The following is a 17,370-nucleotide window of genomic DNA, read 5'->3' as shown; positions in this document are numbered from 1 at the left end:
TTTATTTTATTTATTTTTTGGCTGTGTTGGGTCTTTGTTGCTGCACGAGGGCTTTCTCTAGTTGTGGCAAGCGGGGGCTACTCTTTGTTTAGGTGCGCGGGCTTCTCATTGCAGTGGCTTCTCTTGTTGCGGAGCACGGGCTCTAGGAGCGTGGGTTTTGGTAGTTGTGCCTCGCCGGCTCAATAGTTGTGGCCCATGGGCTTAGCTGCTCCGCGGCATGTGGGATCTTCCCGGACCAGGGATCAAACCCATGTCCCCTGCGTTAGCAGGCAGATTCTTAACCACTGCGCCACCAGGGAAGCCCCACTCCAAACTTTCTGAATTCAAATTTCTTGGAACAGACTTCAGCTAGCCTATTTGAGATAGAATCCCTCTTTCCTTTTACTCTTTATAATTGTCTTTTGAGACTATTTTGGAAGAAGAGTCAAGTTTTCTTGGGCAGCATAATCATTCCAAGGATTGTAATAAACATCATGCCAAAACTCTTTAGGGAAGGACTTTTAAAAGCTGATTTTAGTTGCCATTACCTATTAACTAAGCTGTCAATATTAACCTTCAATTTAATTACTTCAGGCCAATACCTCAGACCAAACTGGCATCACATCTGAAATGTGAAACACACCCATAAAATTTACCTAGTGATAAATCTGCTCAGCAGAAGTCTCCCAATATAAGCACCTATTCTTTGGGTGTGTGCCTTTCTGACCCATGTAAACATGTTGCCCCAGATACAGCTATCCTGTTTAAAACAAAATGGAGGAACTGGAGTGGTTTGCTCCCAGCTGTCTTGAATACACAAAATTCTTCTCAGTCAAGCACTGAGCTGCCAATAAAAACTTCTTTTTGTATTTAAAAAAGTTGCTCGTTTGTTTTTGACAAGGAAACCTTACAATATTTATTTGTTTTTGTTACATTAAAAAGTCAAAGTAACATATTAAAAAAAACAAATAGTACAAAAAAATTAAAAATAAAAAGTAAAATTATTTTCCATCCCAAACCCCTCCAGCCCTATTCTCCGGAGAACATTCCTTTGAATAGTGTATCCTTTGAGAAATTTTCTATGCCTTTATAAATGTATATGTATATATCACTTAAAAAAAACAGAAACAGGACCATACTCGATACAGTTTGTCAGTATGCTCTTTCACTTAACAATATATACAGCAGCACAAACACCCTGCATCCATGTTTTTCCAATGGTGACATAATAGTCCATTGTATGAACACATCACAATTTATTTAATCAGTCCCCGATTGATGAGCATTTAGGTTGTCTCATTTTCTTCCACTATAATAAACAATGTGAAAATAAACATGCTCATACAAGCGTTTTCGTGCATTTGTGTAACTGCCTCTGTGGAATAAATTCCTAAAAAGGAAATTGAGTCTAAGGGTTGGGTAGTGAACAGTTTGAGAGCTATTGACAAACCGTTTTCTAAGAAGGCTGCAGCCATTACCACTCTCACCTGCAGTATATAATGCTGCATGCTTCCCCACACACTAGCCAACATTTGTGCTTCAACTTTTTTATCTTCGCCAGTCTGATAGGTGGAAAAATGACATTTCCTGTGTGTGTGTTTGTGTGTGTGCCAGTCCACCATGAGTGCAAGGTTACTGCCATTTCTGAACATGGTGACTCAATTAAATAAATCAAGGTAGTAACAGGGATGGTTGATATTTCAAAAGTTTATCCTTATGTCTAAGAGTGATTAATTGGCTTTGCAGCCTAAATTGGAAAGATTAATTATATACTGAGCAGTGCTTGGGAGTCACTTCCTGATTACTCTTTTTTTCTTTTTTTTTTTTTTTTTTTTTTTTTTTTTTTATTAACATCTTTATTGGGGTATAATTACTTTACAATGGTGTGTTAGTTTCTGCTTTATAACAAAGTGAATCAGTTATACATATACATATGTTCCCATATCTCTTCCCTCTTGCGTCTCCCTCCCACCCACCCTCCCTATCCCACCCCTCCAGGCTGTCACAGAGCACCGAGCCAATATCCCCGTGCCATGCGGCTGCTTCCCTCTAGCTATCTACCTTACTACGTTTGTTAGTGTGTATATGTCCATGACTCTCTCTCGCCCCATCACAGCTCACCCTTCCCCCTCCCCATAACCTCAAGTCCGTTCTCTAGGAGGTCTGCGTCTTTATTCCTGCCTTACCCCTAGGTTCTTCATGACATTTTTTTTTTTTTCTTAAATTCCATATATATGTGTTAGCATACTGTATTTGTCTTTTTCGTTCTGACTTACTTCACTGTGTATGACAGACTCTAGGTCTATCCACCTCATTACAAATAGCTCAATTTCGTTTCTTTTTATGGCTGAGTAATATTCCATTGTATATATGTGCCACATCTTCTTTATCCATTCATCTGATGATGGACACTTAGGTTGTTTCCATCTCCGGGCTATTGTAAATAGAGCTGCGATGAACATTTTGGTACATGACTCTTTTTGAATTTCGGTTTTCTCAGGGTATATGCCCAGTAGTGGGATTGCTGGGTCATATGGTAGTTCTATTTGTAGTTTTTTAAGGAACCTCCATACTGTTCTCCATAGTGGCTGAACCAATTCACATTCCCACCAGCAGTGCAAGAGGGTTCCCTTTTCTCCACACCCTCTCCAGCATTTATTGTTTCTAGATTTATTGATGATGGCCATTCTGACTGGTGTGAGATGATATCTCATTGTAGTTTTGATTTGCATTTCTCTAATGATTAATGATGTTGAGCATTCTTTCATGTGTTTGTTGGCAGTCTGTATATCTTCTTTGGAGAAATGTCTATTTAGGTCTTCTGCCCATTTTTGGATTGGGTTGTTTGTTTTTTTGTTGTTGAGCTGCAAGAGCTGCTTGTAAATTTTGGAGATTAATCCTTTGTCAGTTGCTTCATTTGCAAATATTTTCTCCCATTCTGAGGGTTGTCTTTTGGTCTTGTTTATGGTTTCCTTTGCTGTGCAAAAGCTTTGAAGTTTCATTAGGTCCCATTTGTTTATTTTTGTTTTTATTTCCATTACTCTAGGGGGTGGGTCAGAAAGAATCTTGCTGTGATTTATGTCATAGAGTGTTCTGCCTATGTTTTCCTCTAATAGTTTGATAGTTTCTGGCCTTATATTTAGGTCTTTAATCCATTTTGAGCTTATTTTTGTGTATGGTGTTAGGGAGTGTTCTAATTTCATTCTTTTACATGTACCTGTCCAGTTTTCCCAGCACCATTTATTGAAGAGGCTGTCCTTTTTCCACTGTACATTCCTGCCACCTTTATCAAAGATAAGGTGTCCATATGTGCATGGGTTTATCTCTGGGCTTTCTATCCTGTTCCATTGATCTATCTTTCTGTTTTTGTGCCAGTACCATACTGTCTTGATAACTGTAGCTTTGTAGTATAGTCTGAAGTCAGGGAGCCTGATTCCTCCAGTTCCTTTTTTTGTTCTCAAGATTGCTTTGGCTATTCGGGGTCTTTTGTGTTTCCATACAAATTGCGAAATTTTTTGTTCTAGTTCTGTGAAAAATGCCAGTGGTAGTTTGATAGGGATTGCATTGAATCTATAGATTGCTTTGGGTAGTAGAGTCATTTTCACAATGTTGATTCTTCCAATCCAAGAACATGGTATATGTCTCCATCTATTTGTATCATCTTTAATTTCTTTCATCAGTGTCTTATAGTTTTCTGCATACAGGTCTTTTGTCTCCTTAGGTAGGTTTATTCCTAGATATTTTATTCTTTTTGTTGCAATGGTAAATGGGAGTGTTTTCTTGATTTCATTTTCAGATTTTTCATCATTAGTATATAGGAATGCCAGAGATTTCTGTGCATTAATTTTGTATCCTGCTACTTTACCAAATTCATTGATTAGCTCTAGTAGTTTTCTGGTAGCATCTTTAGGCTTCTCTATGTATAGGATCATGTCATCTGCAAACAGTGACAGCTTTACTTCTTCTTTTCCGATTTGTATTCCTTTTATTTCCTTCTCTTCTCTGATTGCTGTGGCTAAAACTTCCAAAACTATGTTGAATAAGAGTGGTGAGAGTGGGCACCCTTGTCTTGTTCCTGATCTTAGTGGAAATGCTTTCAGTTTTTCACCATTGAGGATGATGTTTGCTGTGGGCTTGTCGTATATGGCCTTTATTATGTTGAGGAAAGTTCCCTCTATGCCTACTTTCTGCAGGGTTTTTATCATAAATGGGTGTTGAATTTTGTCAAAAGCTTTCTCTGCATCTATTGAGATGATCATATGGTTTTTCTCCTTCAGTTTGTTAATATGGTTTATCACATTGATAGATTTGCGTATATTGAAGAATCCTTGCATTCCTGGAACAAACCCCACCTGATCATGGTGTATGATCCTTTTAATGTGCTGTTGGATTCTGTTTGCTAGTATTTTGTTGAGGATTTTTGCATCTATGTTCATCAGTGATATTGGTCTGTAGTTTTCTTTCTTTGTGACATCCTTGCCTGGTTTTGGTATCAAGGTGATGGTGGCCTCGTAGAATGAGTTTGGGAGTGTTCCTCCCTCTGCTATATTTTGGAAGAGTTTGAGAAGGATAGGTGTTAGCTCTTCTCTAAATGTTTGATAGAATTCGCCTGTGAAGCCATCTGGTCCTGGGCTTTTCTTTGTTGGAAGATTTTTAATCACAGTTTCAATTTCAGTGCTTGTGATTGGTCTGTTCATATTTTCTATTTCTTCCTGATTCAGTCTTGGGAGGTTGTGCATTTCTAAGAATTTGTCCATTTCTTCCAGATTGTCCATTTTATTGGCATAGAGTTGCTTGTAGTAATCTCTCATGATCTCTTTTATTTCTGCAGTGTCAGTTGTTACCTCTCCTTTTTCATTTCTAATTCTATTGATTTGAGTCTTCTCCCTTTTTTTCTTGATAAGTCTGGCTAGTGGTTTATCTATTTTGTTTATCTTCTCAAAGAACCAGCTTTTAGTTTCATTGATCTTTGCTATTGTTTCCTTCATTTCTTTTTCATTTATTTCTGATCTGATTTTTATGATTTCTTTCCTTCTGCTAGCTTTGGGTTTTTTTTGTTCTTCTTTCTCTAATTGCTTGAGGTGCAAGGTTAGGTTGTTTATTCTAGATGTCTCCTGCTTCTTAAGGTGGGCTTGTATTGCTATAAACTTCCCCCTTAGAACTGCTTTTGCTGCATCCCACAGGTTTTGGGTCGTTGTGTCTCCATTGTCATTTGTTTCTAGGTATTTTTTGATTTCCTCTTTGATTTCTTCAGTGACATCTTGGTTATTTAGTAGTGTATTGTTTAGCCTCCATGTGTTTGTATTTTTTACAGATCTTTTCCTGTAATTGATATCTAGTCTCATGGCGTTGTGGTCAGAAAAGATACTTGATACAATTTCAATTTTCTTAAATTTGCCAAGGCTTGATTTGTGACCCAAGATATGATCTATCCTGGAGAATGTTCCATGAGCACTTGAGAAAAATGTGTATTCTGTTGTTTTTGGATGGAGTGTCCTATAAATATCAATTAAGTCCATCTTGTTTAATGTATCATTTAAAGCTTGTGTTTCCTTATTTATTTTCATTTTGGATGATCTGTCCATGGGTGAAAGTGGGGTGTTTAAGTCCCCTACTATGAATGTGTTACTGTCAATTTCCCCTTTTATGGCTGTTAGTATTTGCCTTATGTATTGAGGTGCTCCTATGTTGGGTGCATAAATATTTACAATTGTTATATCTTCTTCTTGGATCGATCCCTTGATCATTATGTAGTGTCCTTCTTTGTCTCTTTTAATAGTCCTTATTTTAAAGTCTATTTTGTCTGATATGAGAATTGCTACTCCAGCTTTCTTTTGGTTTCCATTTGCATGGAATATCTTTTTCCATCCCCTTACTTTTAGTCTGTATGTGTCTCTAGGTCTGAAGTGGGTCTCTTGTAGACAGCATATGTAAGGGTCTTGTTTTTGTATCCATTCAGCTAATCTGTGTCTTTTGGTGGGAGCATTTAGTCCATTTACATTTAAGGTAATTATCGATATGTATGTTCCTATTCCCATTTTCTATATTGTTTTGGGTTCGTTATTATAGGTCTTTTCCTTCTCTTGTGTTTCTTGCCTAGAGAAGATCCTTTAGCATTTGTTGTAAAGCTGGTTTGGTGGTGCTGAACTCTCTCAGCTTTTGCTTGTCTGTAAAGGTTTTTATTTCTCCATCAAATCTAAATGAGATCCTTGCTGGGTAGAGTAGTCTTGGTTGCAGGTTTTTCTCCTTCATCACTTTCAGTATGTCCTGCCACTCCCTTCTGGCTTGTAGGGTTTCTGCTGAAAGATCAGCAGTTAACCTTATGGGGATTCCCTTATGTGTTATTTGTTGTTTTTCCCTTGCTGCTTTTAATATGCTTTCTTTGTATTTAATTTTTGACAGTTTGATTAATATGTGTCTTGGCGTATTTCTCCTTGTATTTATCCTGTATGGGACTCTCTGTGCTTCCTGGACTTGATTAACTATTTCCTTTCCCATATTAGGGAAGTTTTCAACTATAATCTCTTCAAATATTTTCTCAGTCCCTTTCTTTTTCTCTTCTTCTTCTGGAACCCCTATAATTCGAATGTTGGTGCGTTTAATGTTGTCCCAGAGGTCTCTGAGACTGTCCTCAGTTCTTTTCATTCTTTTTTCTTTATTCTGCTCTGCAGTAGTTATTTCCACTATTTTATCTTCCAGGTCACTTATCCGTTCTTCTGCCTCAGTTATTCTGCTATTGATCCCATCTAGAGTATTTTTAATTTCATTTATTGTGTTGTTCATCATTGCTTGTTTCATCTTTAGTTCTTCTAGGTCCTTGTTAACTGATTCTTGCATTTTGTCCATTCTATTGTCCATTCTATCTCCAAGATTTCGGATCAACCTTACTATCATTATTCTGAATTCTTTTTCAGGTAGACTGCCTATTTCCTCTTCATTTGTTAGGTCTGGTGCATTTTTATCTTGCTCCTTTATCTGCTGTGTGTTTTTCTGTTTTCTCATTTTGCTTATCTTACTGTGTTTGGGGTCTCCTTTTTGTAGGCTGCAGGTTCGTAGTTCCTCCTGTTTTTGATGTCTGTCTCCAGTGGCTAAGGTTGGTTCAGTGGGTTGTGTAGGCTTCCTGGTGAGGGGGACTAGTGCCTGTGTTGTGGTGGAAGAGGCTGGATCTTGTCTCTCTAGTGGGCAGGTTCACGTCTGGTGGTGTGTTTTGGGGTGTCTGTGGCCTTATTATGATTTTAGGCAGCCTCTCTGCTAATGGGTGGGGTTGTGTTCCTGTTTTGCTAGTTGTTTGGCACAGGTTGTCCAGCACTGTGGCTTGCTGGTCGTTGAGTGAAGCTGGGTGCTGGTGTTAAGATGGAGGTCTCTGGGAGATTTTCGCCGTTTGATATTATCTGGAGCTGGGAGGTCTCTTGTGAACCAGTGTCTTGAAGTTGGCTCTCCTACCTCAGAGGGAGAGCCCTGCCTCCTGGCTGGAGCACCAAGAGCCTTTCATCCACACGGCTCAGAATAAAAGGGAGAAAAAGTAGACGGAATTAGTAGACGTATGAGGAAAGAAAGAAGGAAAGGAGGGAAGGAAGGAGGGAAGGAAGGAAGGAAGGAAGGAAGAAAGAAAGAAAGAAGCAAAGAAGGAAAGAAGGCAAGAAGGAACGAAAGGAGGGAGGGAGGGAGGGAGGAAGGAAGGAGGGAAAGAAGTAAAAACAAAAAGAAAGAAGATACAGTAAAAATAAAATAAAGTATAATAAAGTTATTGAATTAAAAAATTCTTAATTAGAAAAAAAAAAAAAAAAGGACGGATAGAACCTTAGGACAAATGTTGGAAGCAAAGCTGTACAGACAAAGTCTTACACAGAAGCGTACACATACACCCTCACAAAAAGAGGTAAAGGGGGAAAAGTCATAAATCTTGCTGTCAGAGACCACCTCCTCAATTTGGGATAATTCGTTGTCTAAAGGAGGGAAGGAAGGAGGGAAGGAAGGAAGGAAGGAAGAAAGAAAGAAGCAAGGAAGGAAAGAAGGCAAGAAGGAACGAAAGGAGGGAGGGAGGAAGGAAGGAAGGAGGGAAAGAAGGGAAAACAGAAAGAAGATACAGTAAAAATAAAATAGAGTATAATAAAGTTATTGAATTAAAAAATTCTTAATTAGAAAAAAAAAAAAAAAAAAAAAAAAAAAAAAAAAAAAGGACGGATAGAACCTTAGGACAAATGTTGGAAGCAAAGCTGTACAGACAAAGTCTTACACAGAAGCGTACACATACACCCTCACAAAAAGGTAAAGGGGGAAAAATCATAAATCTTGTTGTCAGAGACCACCTCCTCAATTTGGGATAATTCGTTATCTAAAGGAGGGAAGGAAGGAGGGAAGGAAGGAAGGAAGAAAGAAAGAAGCAAGGAAGGAAAGAAGGCAAGAAGGAACGAAAGGAGGGAGGGAGGAAGGAAGGGAGGAGGGAAAGAAGGGAAAACAGAAAGAAGATACAGTAAAAATAGAATAGAGTATAATAAAGTTATTGAATTAAAAAATTCTTAATTAGAAAAAAAAAAAAAAAAAAAAAAAAAAAAAAAAGGGACGGATAGAACCTTAGGACAAATGTTGGAAGCAAAGCTATACAGACAAAGTCTTACACAGAAGCGTACACATACACCCTCACAAAAAGAGGTAAAGGGGGAAAAATCATAAATCTTGCTGTCAGAGACCACCTCCTCAATTTGGGATGATTCGTTGTCTAAAGGAGGGAAGGAAGGAAGGAAAGAAAGAAAGAAAGAAAGGACGAAGGTAAAGTATAATAACGTTCTTAAAATTAAAGTTGATTATTAAGAAAAAAAAAATTTTAAGAAAAAACCATGGACGGATAGAACCTAGGACAAATGGTGGAAGCAAGACTATACAGACAAGATCTCACACAGAAGCATACACATACACATTCACAAAAAGAGGAATAGGGAGAAAAATCATAGATCTTGCTCCCAAAGTCCACCTCCTTAATTTGGGATGATTGGCTGTCTATTCATGTATTCCACAGATGCAGGGTACATCAAGTTGATTGTGGAGCTTTAATCCGCTGCTTCTGAGGCTGCTGGGAGAGATTTCCCTTTCTCTTCTTTGTTCTCACAGCTCCCAGGGGCTCAGCTTTGGATTTGGCCCTGCCTCTGCGTGTAGGTCGCTGGAGGGCGTCTGTTTTTTGCTCAGACAGGACGGGGTTAAAGGAGCCGCTGATTCGGGGGTTCTGGCGTACGGAGGCCGGCGGCGGCGGGGAGGGAGGGGCACGGAATGCGGGGCGGGCCTGCGGCGGCAAAGTCCGGCGTGACTCTGCACCAGCCCGAGGCCCGCCGTGCGCTCTCCCGGGGAAGTCGTCTCCGGATCCCGGGAACCCGGCAGTGGCGGGCTGCACAGGCTCCGCGGAAGAGGGGAGTGGAGAGCGACCTGCGCTCGCGCACAGGCCCCTTGGTGGCGGCAGCAGTAGCCCCAACGTCTCCCGCCCGCCTTGGGGTCCGCGCCTCCAGCCGCGGCTTGCGCCCGTCTCTGGAGTCAGCGCCCTCAGCCGCGGCTCGCGCCCGTCTCTGGGGTCCGCGCCCTCAGCCGCGGCTCGCGCCCGTCTCTGGGGTCCGCGCCCTCAGCCGCGGCTCGCGCCCGTCTCTGGGGTCCGCGCCCTCAGCCGCGGCTCGCGCCCGTCTCTGGGGTCCGCGCTTTCAGCCGCGGCTCGCGCCCGTCTCTGGAGTCCGCGCTTTCAACCGCGGCTCGCGCCCGTCTCTGGGGTCCGCGCTTTCAGCCGCGGCTCGCGCCCGTCACTGGGGTTCGCGCTTTTAGCCGCGGCTCGCGCCCGTCTCTGGAGTTCCTTTAAGCAGCGTTCTTAAACCCCTCTCCTCACGCACCAGGAAACAAAGAGGGAAGAAAAAGTCTCTTGCCTCTTCGGCAGGTGCCGGCTTTTCCCCGGACTCCCTCCCGGCTAGCTGTGGTGCACTAACCCCTTCAGGCTATGTTCAAGCCGCCAACCCCAGTCCTCTCCCTGCGCTCCGTCCGAAACCGAAACCCTAGCCTCAGAGCCTCAGCTCGCAGCCCCGCCCGTCCCGGCGGGTGAGCAAACAAGCCTCTCGGGCTGGTGAGTGCCGGTCGGCACCGATCCTCTGTGCGGGAATCTCCCCGCTTTGCCCTCCGCACCCGTTGCTGTGCACTCCTCCGCGGCTTCGAAGCTCCCCCCTCCGCCTCCCGCAGTCTCCGCCCGCGAAGGGGCTTCCTAGTGTGTGGAAACTTTTCCTCCTTCACAGCTCCCTCCCACTGGTGCAGGTGCCGTCCCTATTCTTTTGTCTCTGTTTATTCTTTTTTCCTTTTGCCCTACCCAGGTACGTGGGGAGTTTCTTGCCTTTTGGGAGGTCTGAGGTCTTCTGCCAGCCTTCAGTAGGTGTTCTGCAGGAGTTGTTCCACGTGTAGATGTATTTCTGGTGTATCTGTGGAGAGGAAGGTGATCTCCGCGTCTTACTCTTCCGCCATCTTTCTGGACTCTACTCTTTTTTTCAAAATTTGTCTATTTTTTATTTTATTTTTTGGCCACACCACATGGCTTGCAGGACCTTAGTTCCCCGACCAGGGACTGAACTCACGCCCTCAGCAGTGAAAGCGCAGAGTCCTAACCACTGGACAGCCAGGGAATTCCCTTCTGATTACTCTTTGATCTTAAAATGTCAAGCTAAGAATTGAGGGAACTAACAAGGTGACATCAGGAATGATTACAATTTTGATTCAGTTATTTAGAAATATCAGCACATGTCATTTGAAATCATGCTAATGATGACAATGAATATTGTATGTGCATGTGAAACAGGCAGTCCTAAGAATAGGCTAATAGAAAAGGGGGTACAGTACATCTTCAAACTTTGCCTTACCTCTTCTGAATAGCTTTGGAAGAAAGTTATTACTGTCACTAAGAGAAATTTAAAATTCCTTACTGAAATTCATTTAAACAACCTTTTTATTTTAGAAGAGATTTAGACTTACAGAAAAATTGCAAAGATACTACAGACAGTTCCCAGACACTCCACACCCAGTTTCCCTATTTATTAACTCCGTACGTTAATATGGTACATTTGTCACAATGAATAAACCAATATTGATTGGTACATTATTATTAACTAAAGTTCATCCTTTACTCAGATCTCCTTAGTTTTTCCCTAATGTGCTTTTTCTGTTCCAGGGTCCCATCCAGAATGCCATGTTACATTTAGTTGTCATGTCTCCTTTGGCTCCTCTGGGCTGTGACAGTTTTTCAGTTTCCTTGTTTGATGACCTTGACAGTTTTGAGGAGTCCTGGCCAGGTATTTTGTAGAATGTCCCTCAGCTGGGATTAGTCTGATGTTTTTCTCATGATTAGACTAGGCTTATGGATTTGGGAGAGGATGACCATAGAGGTAAAATGCCCTATTCGTCACATTATCGTATCACACTGTCAACATGACTAATCACTGTCACTGCTGACCTTGATCATCTGGCCGAGTGACATACATTTATTAACTTTCTCTGTTGACATAAGCAAGGTTACAGGACATGACGAATTGAGTCCTGAGGGTTTCCAAAGTAAATTGTGGCGGCGAGGCTGATTATTAGGCAGTTAGGAGACCCCTCATTCTCTAGGAGACCTTGCCGAGGGAGCAGAAAGAACTCTATGCCAGAGCACAATGAACTTTGAAGCAATCTTGGAAATTCAGAAAAATATACTGTTCAAAATGACCCCACTGGGGTAAGCACTGTTACTCATACTTGACAGAAGAGGAAAGTGAGGCACAATGCCAAGGATACAGGCAAGCTGAGATGCAATCCACACATTCAGGCCACAGGGTCCAGGCTCTTAGCACTGTGCATACTGCCTCACCAATGCTATCTTTTGTCTTAACTTGCATTTCCCAGATCACCCGTGAGATGGGGCATCTTTCCTTTGTTGTATTGGCTATTGGACTTCTTTTCAAGACCTCATTTTGGACAGGTGATACAAAGAAGGAGCCATGAGGAACAGATTCAGGGTGAGACCCCAGAGTCAGAGCTGGCAGAGACCTGGAGGGGTGGCATCCCATGCCCAAAGTGGGGGCCCTGCTGGAGCCAGCAGCTGGAATCATCTCAGGGTATAATTTAAGCACGACCCTTGGTGAGGATCGCCAGATTTAGCAAATAAAAATACAAGATCTGGGACTTCCCTGGTGGCTCAGTGGTTAAGGATCCACCTGCCAATGCAGGGAACATGGGTTCAAGCCCTGGTCCGGGAGGATCCCACATGTCGTGGAGCAACGAAGCCCATGTGCCACAATACTGAGCCTGCGCTCTAGAGCCCACAAGCCACAACTACTGAGCCCGTGTGCCACATCTACTGAAACCTGCGCACCCAAGAGCCCGTGCTCCGCAACAAGAGAAGCCACTGCAACGAGAAGACCGCGCACCTCAAAGAAGAGTAGCCCCCGCTCGCCGCAACTAGGGAAAGCCCGCGCGCAGCAACGAAGACCCAACGTAGCCAAACAACAACAAAAAATACAAGATCTCCACTCAATTTGAACCTCAGATGAACAACTTGTATGTTCCAAGTGAAATTCAAATCGACTGGGGCATCCTGTATTTTAACACTCCCCTTGGCTGCATGACCCCAAGCCTGATTTCCAGCCCTCCTAGATTCTGTGAGCTACTTCTCTTTCACTGATTATTCCCAGCTGTGGTAAAGTCGGCTGTGGCTGAACTAAAACGCTTTACACTGTGACTCTACCAACATGGGAAGACAAATGGAAGATCTAGAAGGCTGAGGGTTTCAAGAAAAAAAATGGGAGAGAAGACAAATTCTTTGTGTAAGAGAAAACAGTCCAATGTGCTTCATATGCAAAATGCCTTTCTAAAGAATTCCACTTAAAGTGTCTTTATAAAACAAATCATAACATCCACTTGCTTCCTGTATTTCTGGTACGTGCCTGATCCCCATAAGCTTTGGAATTTGCAACACCTGAAATAGTTCTGCCCCTTTTCCTAATAGGTGAGTAATTAGAGATTTACAGAAGCTCTGTGCCTGCACTACAGTCACACAGCAAAGCTGGGGTGGGAACACAGGTCTTGAGATTCACAGCCCCTATTTCCACCACTCCAAATTTCTAACCCAGAAGACCTTCGTTATAAGCATAGCGCACACTAAAATGCAAGATCATGAAACAGAAGGAATCATGTCTAATGAACAAGCATGTTTCTACAAAGGGTAGCACAGTGCCTGAAACCGAACGGATACTTGTTAAGTGGATGGGTGGAAAAGTAGAATCTGTCCTTTAAAAAAAATTCCTTATTTAAGTATTAATGTATTGAGACGTATTAAATGTTTGCCAACCCAAAGTTGATCTTTGAATGAAAGGACATAATGAGGTAGGTAGAGGGAACGCCATGATGTGTGAGAAATTTTCATACTAGAGGAGGTGACGGGCAGGACTTCAACTAGCTTTCCTTTTCCGATGGCATATATCTGTTCAATCACCGGATCGATGAGCCTAGATGAATTGAGCAGATCTTTCCTTTCACAACTGGAGAACCAGGTATAGACTAGTCTGGTTTAATCTTTATCGGCAACCTCATTTCAGTCTTAGGAAGCTATCAGATTCACCAAGTCTAGATCTCTGCTGCCACCTAGTGTTAACAGTTTCTCAGGTTTAAAAAGGTAGAAAGTCAGGAAGCTCTAGGCTCTGAAAAAATTTCACCTGGAATTCCTTCGACCATTTCTATTTCAGGATTTCCAACTCTATCAAAGCTTTTTGTGGCTAAAACAAGAAAGAGTATATTTTCTATTTGTACTGCACACCTATTTTACCTCTGTTGCGTCTGTGTCCAAAATGTTTACGGAAGGAAAAATGTTTGATTAAGAAACAGGTTGGCCCAAGCCTCTTAAAAGCCAGCAAGGTTTGGGAAAAGTGGGACATTTTCCTGACAGGAAAGAAAATCCACCTATTTTGGATACCAGTGTTGATCTTTTCTCCCTTTCTTCCATTTCTGATCTCCACTAGAAAAAGAAGAAAAACCACAGAGACGGTTTTGGAGGTGTTCTTCATCAACGATTCTCTCTAAATCAAGATAGTGGCAGAAGACAGTAATGTCTGGCCTGGCCCCAGGCCTTTAAACCAGAGTTACTCCCAGTTTGGACACAGAGGCATCTAGCAGGGAGGGCCAGCTTATGGAGGCCACACTTTCAATCTTCTGAAAGCACAGAGAGTGAGAGACAGTGCTTTCCTGCGTGGCAATCCAGAGCCATGACAGCAAAGCTGAGCTCAGTGAGAAAAGGGACATCATCTCTATCCAATCGCTTCGCATCCTTTATACTGTATCTTGGCTGAACGTAGCCAAATAAAGACAGTACTAAGAGATTGTTATGAGAGTTGTGTTACTGTAAGAGGAATATCTTTATGATAGAAGGGAAAGCCGGATACTCCTGTCTGTGCTTTTCCTACCTTTTTTTCTGTTAGTCCAAATTAAACGAATTTATCCATGGGCCTTCCCATACAGGACTTCCCAAACACTAACAGGCATCCCCCTTGGTGGCAAAGCTAGGGATTTCTGCTACTTGGTTCGGGAGGTAATAACCAGTCTTCCAGGATTAGTTGTACATTTTCAAAGTGAAGGCCGAGTTCACATCCATTTATCTATTCCTGAAAGTTTTGACTGCTTTTCAATCACAAGTCTTACTGGAAAATAATGATAACTGCCATAAGGGAACAGAGTCAAAGGACATGAGCTCAAGCACTGGGGGAACAGGAAAAGATTGTTCTCTGCAAATGGTGTGACTTCATTGAGGAACGTGACAGATCCTCAGTACAGTAAGTCCCCTACATACAAACCTTCAAGTTGCAAACTTTCAAAGATGAGAACGTGCCTGTCCCATCAAGTAAGTTAGTTCACGTGTCTGGCATACATTGTCACATACGTGCATCCTCTACAAGTGATTGTGCTTTTGTGTACTTTATTGTACAGTGCTGTTGCTGGGTAACACGAGGAGCTTACTAATGAAGACCTGATGGAATTGGAGGCCCAGAGAAAGGACGAAGAGAGACAAGAGGAAGAAGTAACTGAAGAACCGAAGAGATTCACAACGGAGGAAATGGCAAGGGGATTTTCTTTATTTGAGGAGGTACTGTTAGTTTTTGAGGCACAGGACCCGAACACAGAACGGTACAAGAAGGTTGCAGCAGCCATTCAGAATGCAATCCAGTGCTACCGTGTCATCTATGACGAGAAAAAAGAGCTACTACCCGTTTTTTCAAGAGGGTAGATAGAATTCAGTCCAGCAAGGAACCGGAACCTTTGCCATCAACGTCAGGCATGAGTGAAATTGCAGCTTGCCCTCTGTCTCCTGTTGCTGGCGATCCTTCAGCTCTACCATCTCCCACCTCCTCTCCCTCCTCCAGTCAGTAACTCTTCTTGCCTGTTCCCTCGATGCCAGCCCCTGTATGCCAGCTGTTGTGCTGTACTACTGTACTTTTCAAGGGACTGTACGGTAAGATTAAAAATGTTGTCTTTATTTTTTGTGTATGTTTTTTATGTATTATCTGTTTGAAAAGTATTATAAACCTATTACAGTACGGTACTATACAGCCAATTGTGTTAGTTGGGTACCTAGGCTAACTTTGTTGGACTTACAAATTGGACTTACGAACACGCTCTCGGAATGGAACTTGTTCGTACATAGGGGACTTACTGTAAAAACCTGTCGACTTATCCCGTGGTGCCATTACAGCAGTGTCGATATAAACAAGTGAACAAGAGTGAACAAATTCCGATGTCTTTGGCCGCCTCCTTTATCCACCTCCCATGTACCTACTACACCTAGTTATTCAGCCCACTCTGCAAAGACGCTGGCATCTTACCTCGGATCACAGCCCAAGGTTAAAGCTCTGCTCTCACTGCACAGGATCCAGGTCTTTCTTATGACATGGTGTTTTGTGCCCAGTAACACAGGGATGATGTTCATATAAGCATCATCCAAAACAGTGCTTTGAAAACATTTTGACCACAACCCTCAGGAAGGAAGGAATTTACACTGTGATCTGTTATACACATGTGCAGGTGTGTGCATATACACTGGTAAACAAGTTACAGAAAATAATGTTTACACTATGTCTGGTAAGTTCTGATACGTCTCTTCCACTCTGTTTCATTTTTTAAAATTCTGGTTTTTATCCACTACATTGATTTCACAATCTATTAATGGGTCCTGACCTGTAGTTTAAAACACAGCGATGCAGACTTCCCCAGTGGCGCAGCGGTTAAGAATCTGCCTACCAATGCAGGGGACGCAGGTTCGAGCCCTGGTCCGGGAAGATCCCACATGCTTCAGAGCAACTAATCCCGTGCACCACAACTACTGAGCCTGTGCTCTAGAGCCCATGAATCACAACTACTGAGCCCACATGCCACAACTACTGAAGCCCGCACACCTAGAGCCCGTGCTCCACAAGAGAAGCCACCACAATGAGAAGCCCGCGCACCACAACGAAGAGTAGCCCTCGCTCACCACAACTAGAGAAAGCCCTTGCGCAGCAACAAAGACCCAGTGCAGCCAAAAAATAAATAAATGAATGAAAATTCAAGAACAAAACAAGACAAACAAAAAACCCCACAGTGATGTACAACACTTTCACATTCTGAGACATGGAGTTATATTTCTTAAGCTAATCAATTTGGAATTGTAAAATTCTAAGAAATAAATATAGGGACTTCCCTGGTGGTCCAATGGTAAAGAATCTGCCTTCTAATGCAGGGGACATGGGTTCAATCCCTGGTCAGGTAGCTGAGATCCCACATGCTGCGGGGCAACTAAGCCTGCGCACCACAACTACTGAGGCCGTGCGCCTCAACTAGAGAGCCCACACGCCACAACTACAGAGCCCACATGCTCTGGAGCCCGTGCGCCACACCTAGAGAAAGCCCGCATGCCACAACTAGAGAGAAGCCGACGCTGCAACAAAAGATCCCTTTGTGCCGCAACTAAGACCCAATGCAGCCAAAAAAATAAAAATTAAAAATAAATAAATATAAATTTCAGTAGCAATATTGAAAAGAAGATGTCTCTTTCCTGGCACATACAAAATGGGAAGCATTGAGAATCATTCTGGAGAACTGGTGGATGCAGAGAAACATGGGTCAAAGCCTATGAAGGAGCCCAAGGGAAGAGTGGAGGCGCTTACGGGAACCCAGCCAACCAACACAGTGGCAACGGGAGACTCTCACAGCAATGCTGCCATGTAATTTCATTTTCCTTTGTTAAAAGAAATGATTAAAAAAAAAACTCTTGGGGTTGGGAAGAACCTTAAATGTCAAATTCTATTTTCTCCTGCTGGATGACAAAAGCAAATCAGCATTTCCTTTGAAAATGTGAGCGCTGACTTTGGTCCTACGCCA

General features: G+C 42.5%; 1 protein-coding gene across 1 annotated transcript in view; it reads right to left on the bottom strand.

The window, feature by feature from the left end:
- WDR59 (WD repeat domain 59) overlaps positions 1-17,370 on the bottom strand; it is a 117,155-nt gene that overhangs the window by 14,100 nt on the left and 85,685 nt on the right. The window lies entirely within an intron of this gene.

This window comes from Stenella coeruleoalba, assembly GCF_951394435.1.
Source record: "Stenella coeruleoalba genome assembly, chromosome: 20".
Taxonomy (NCBI): domain Eukaryota; kingdom Metazoa; phylum Chordata; class Mammalia; order Artiodactyla; family Delphinidae; genus Stenella; species Stenella coeruleoalba.
Note: the sequence above shows the minus strand (reverse complement) of the source record. Positions and strands in the feature narration are given on the sequence as shown.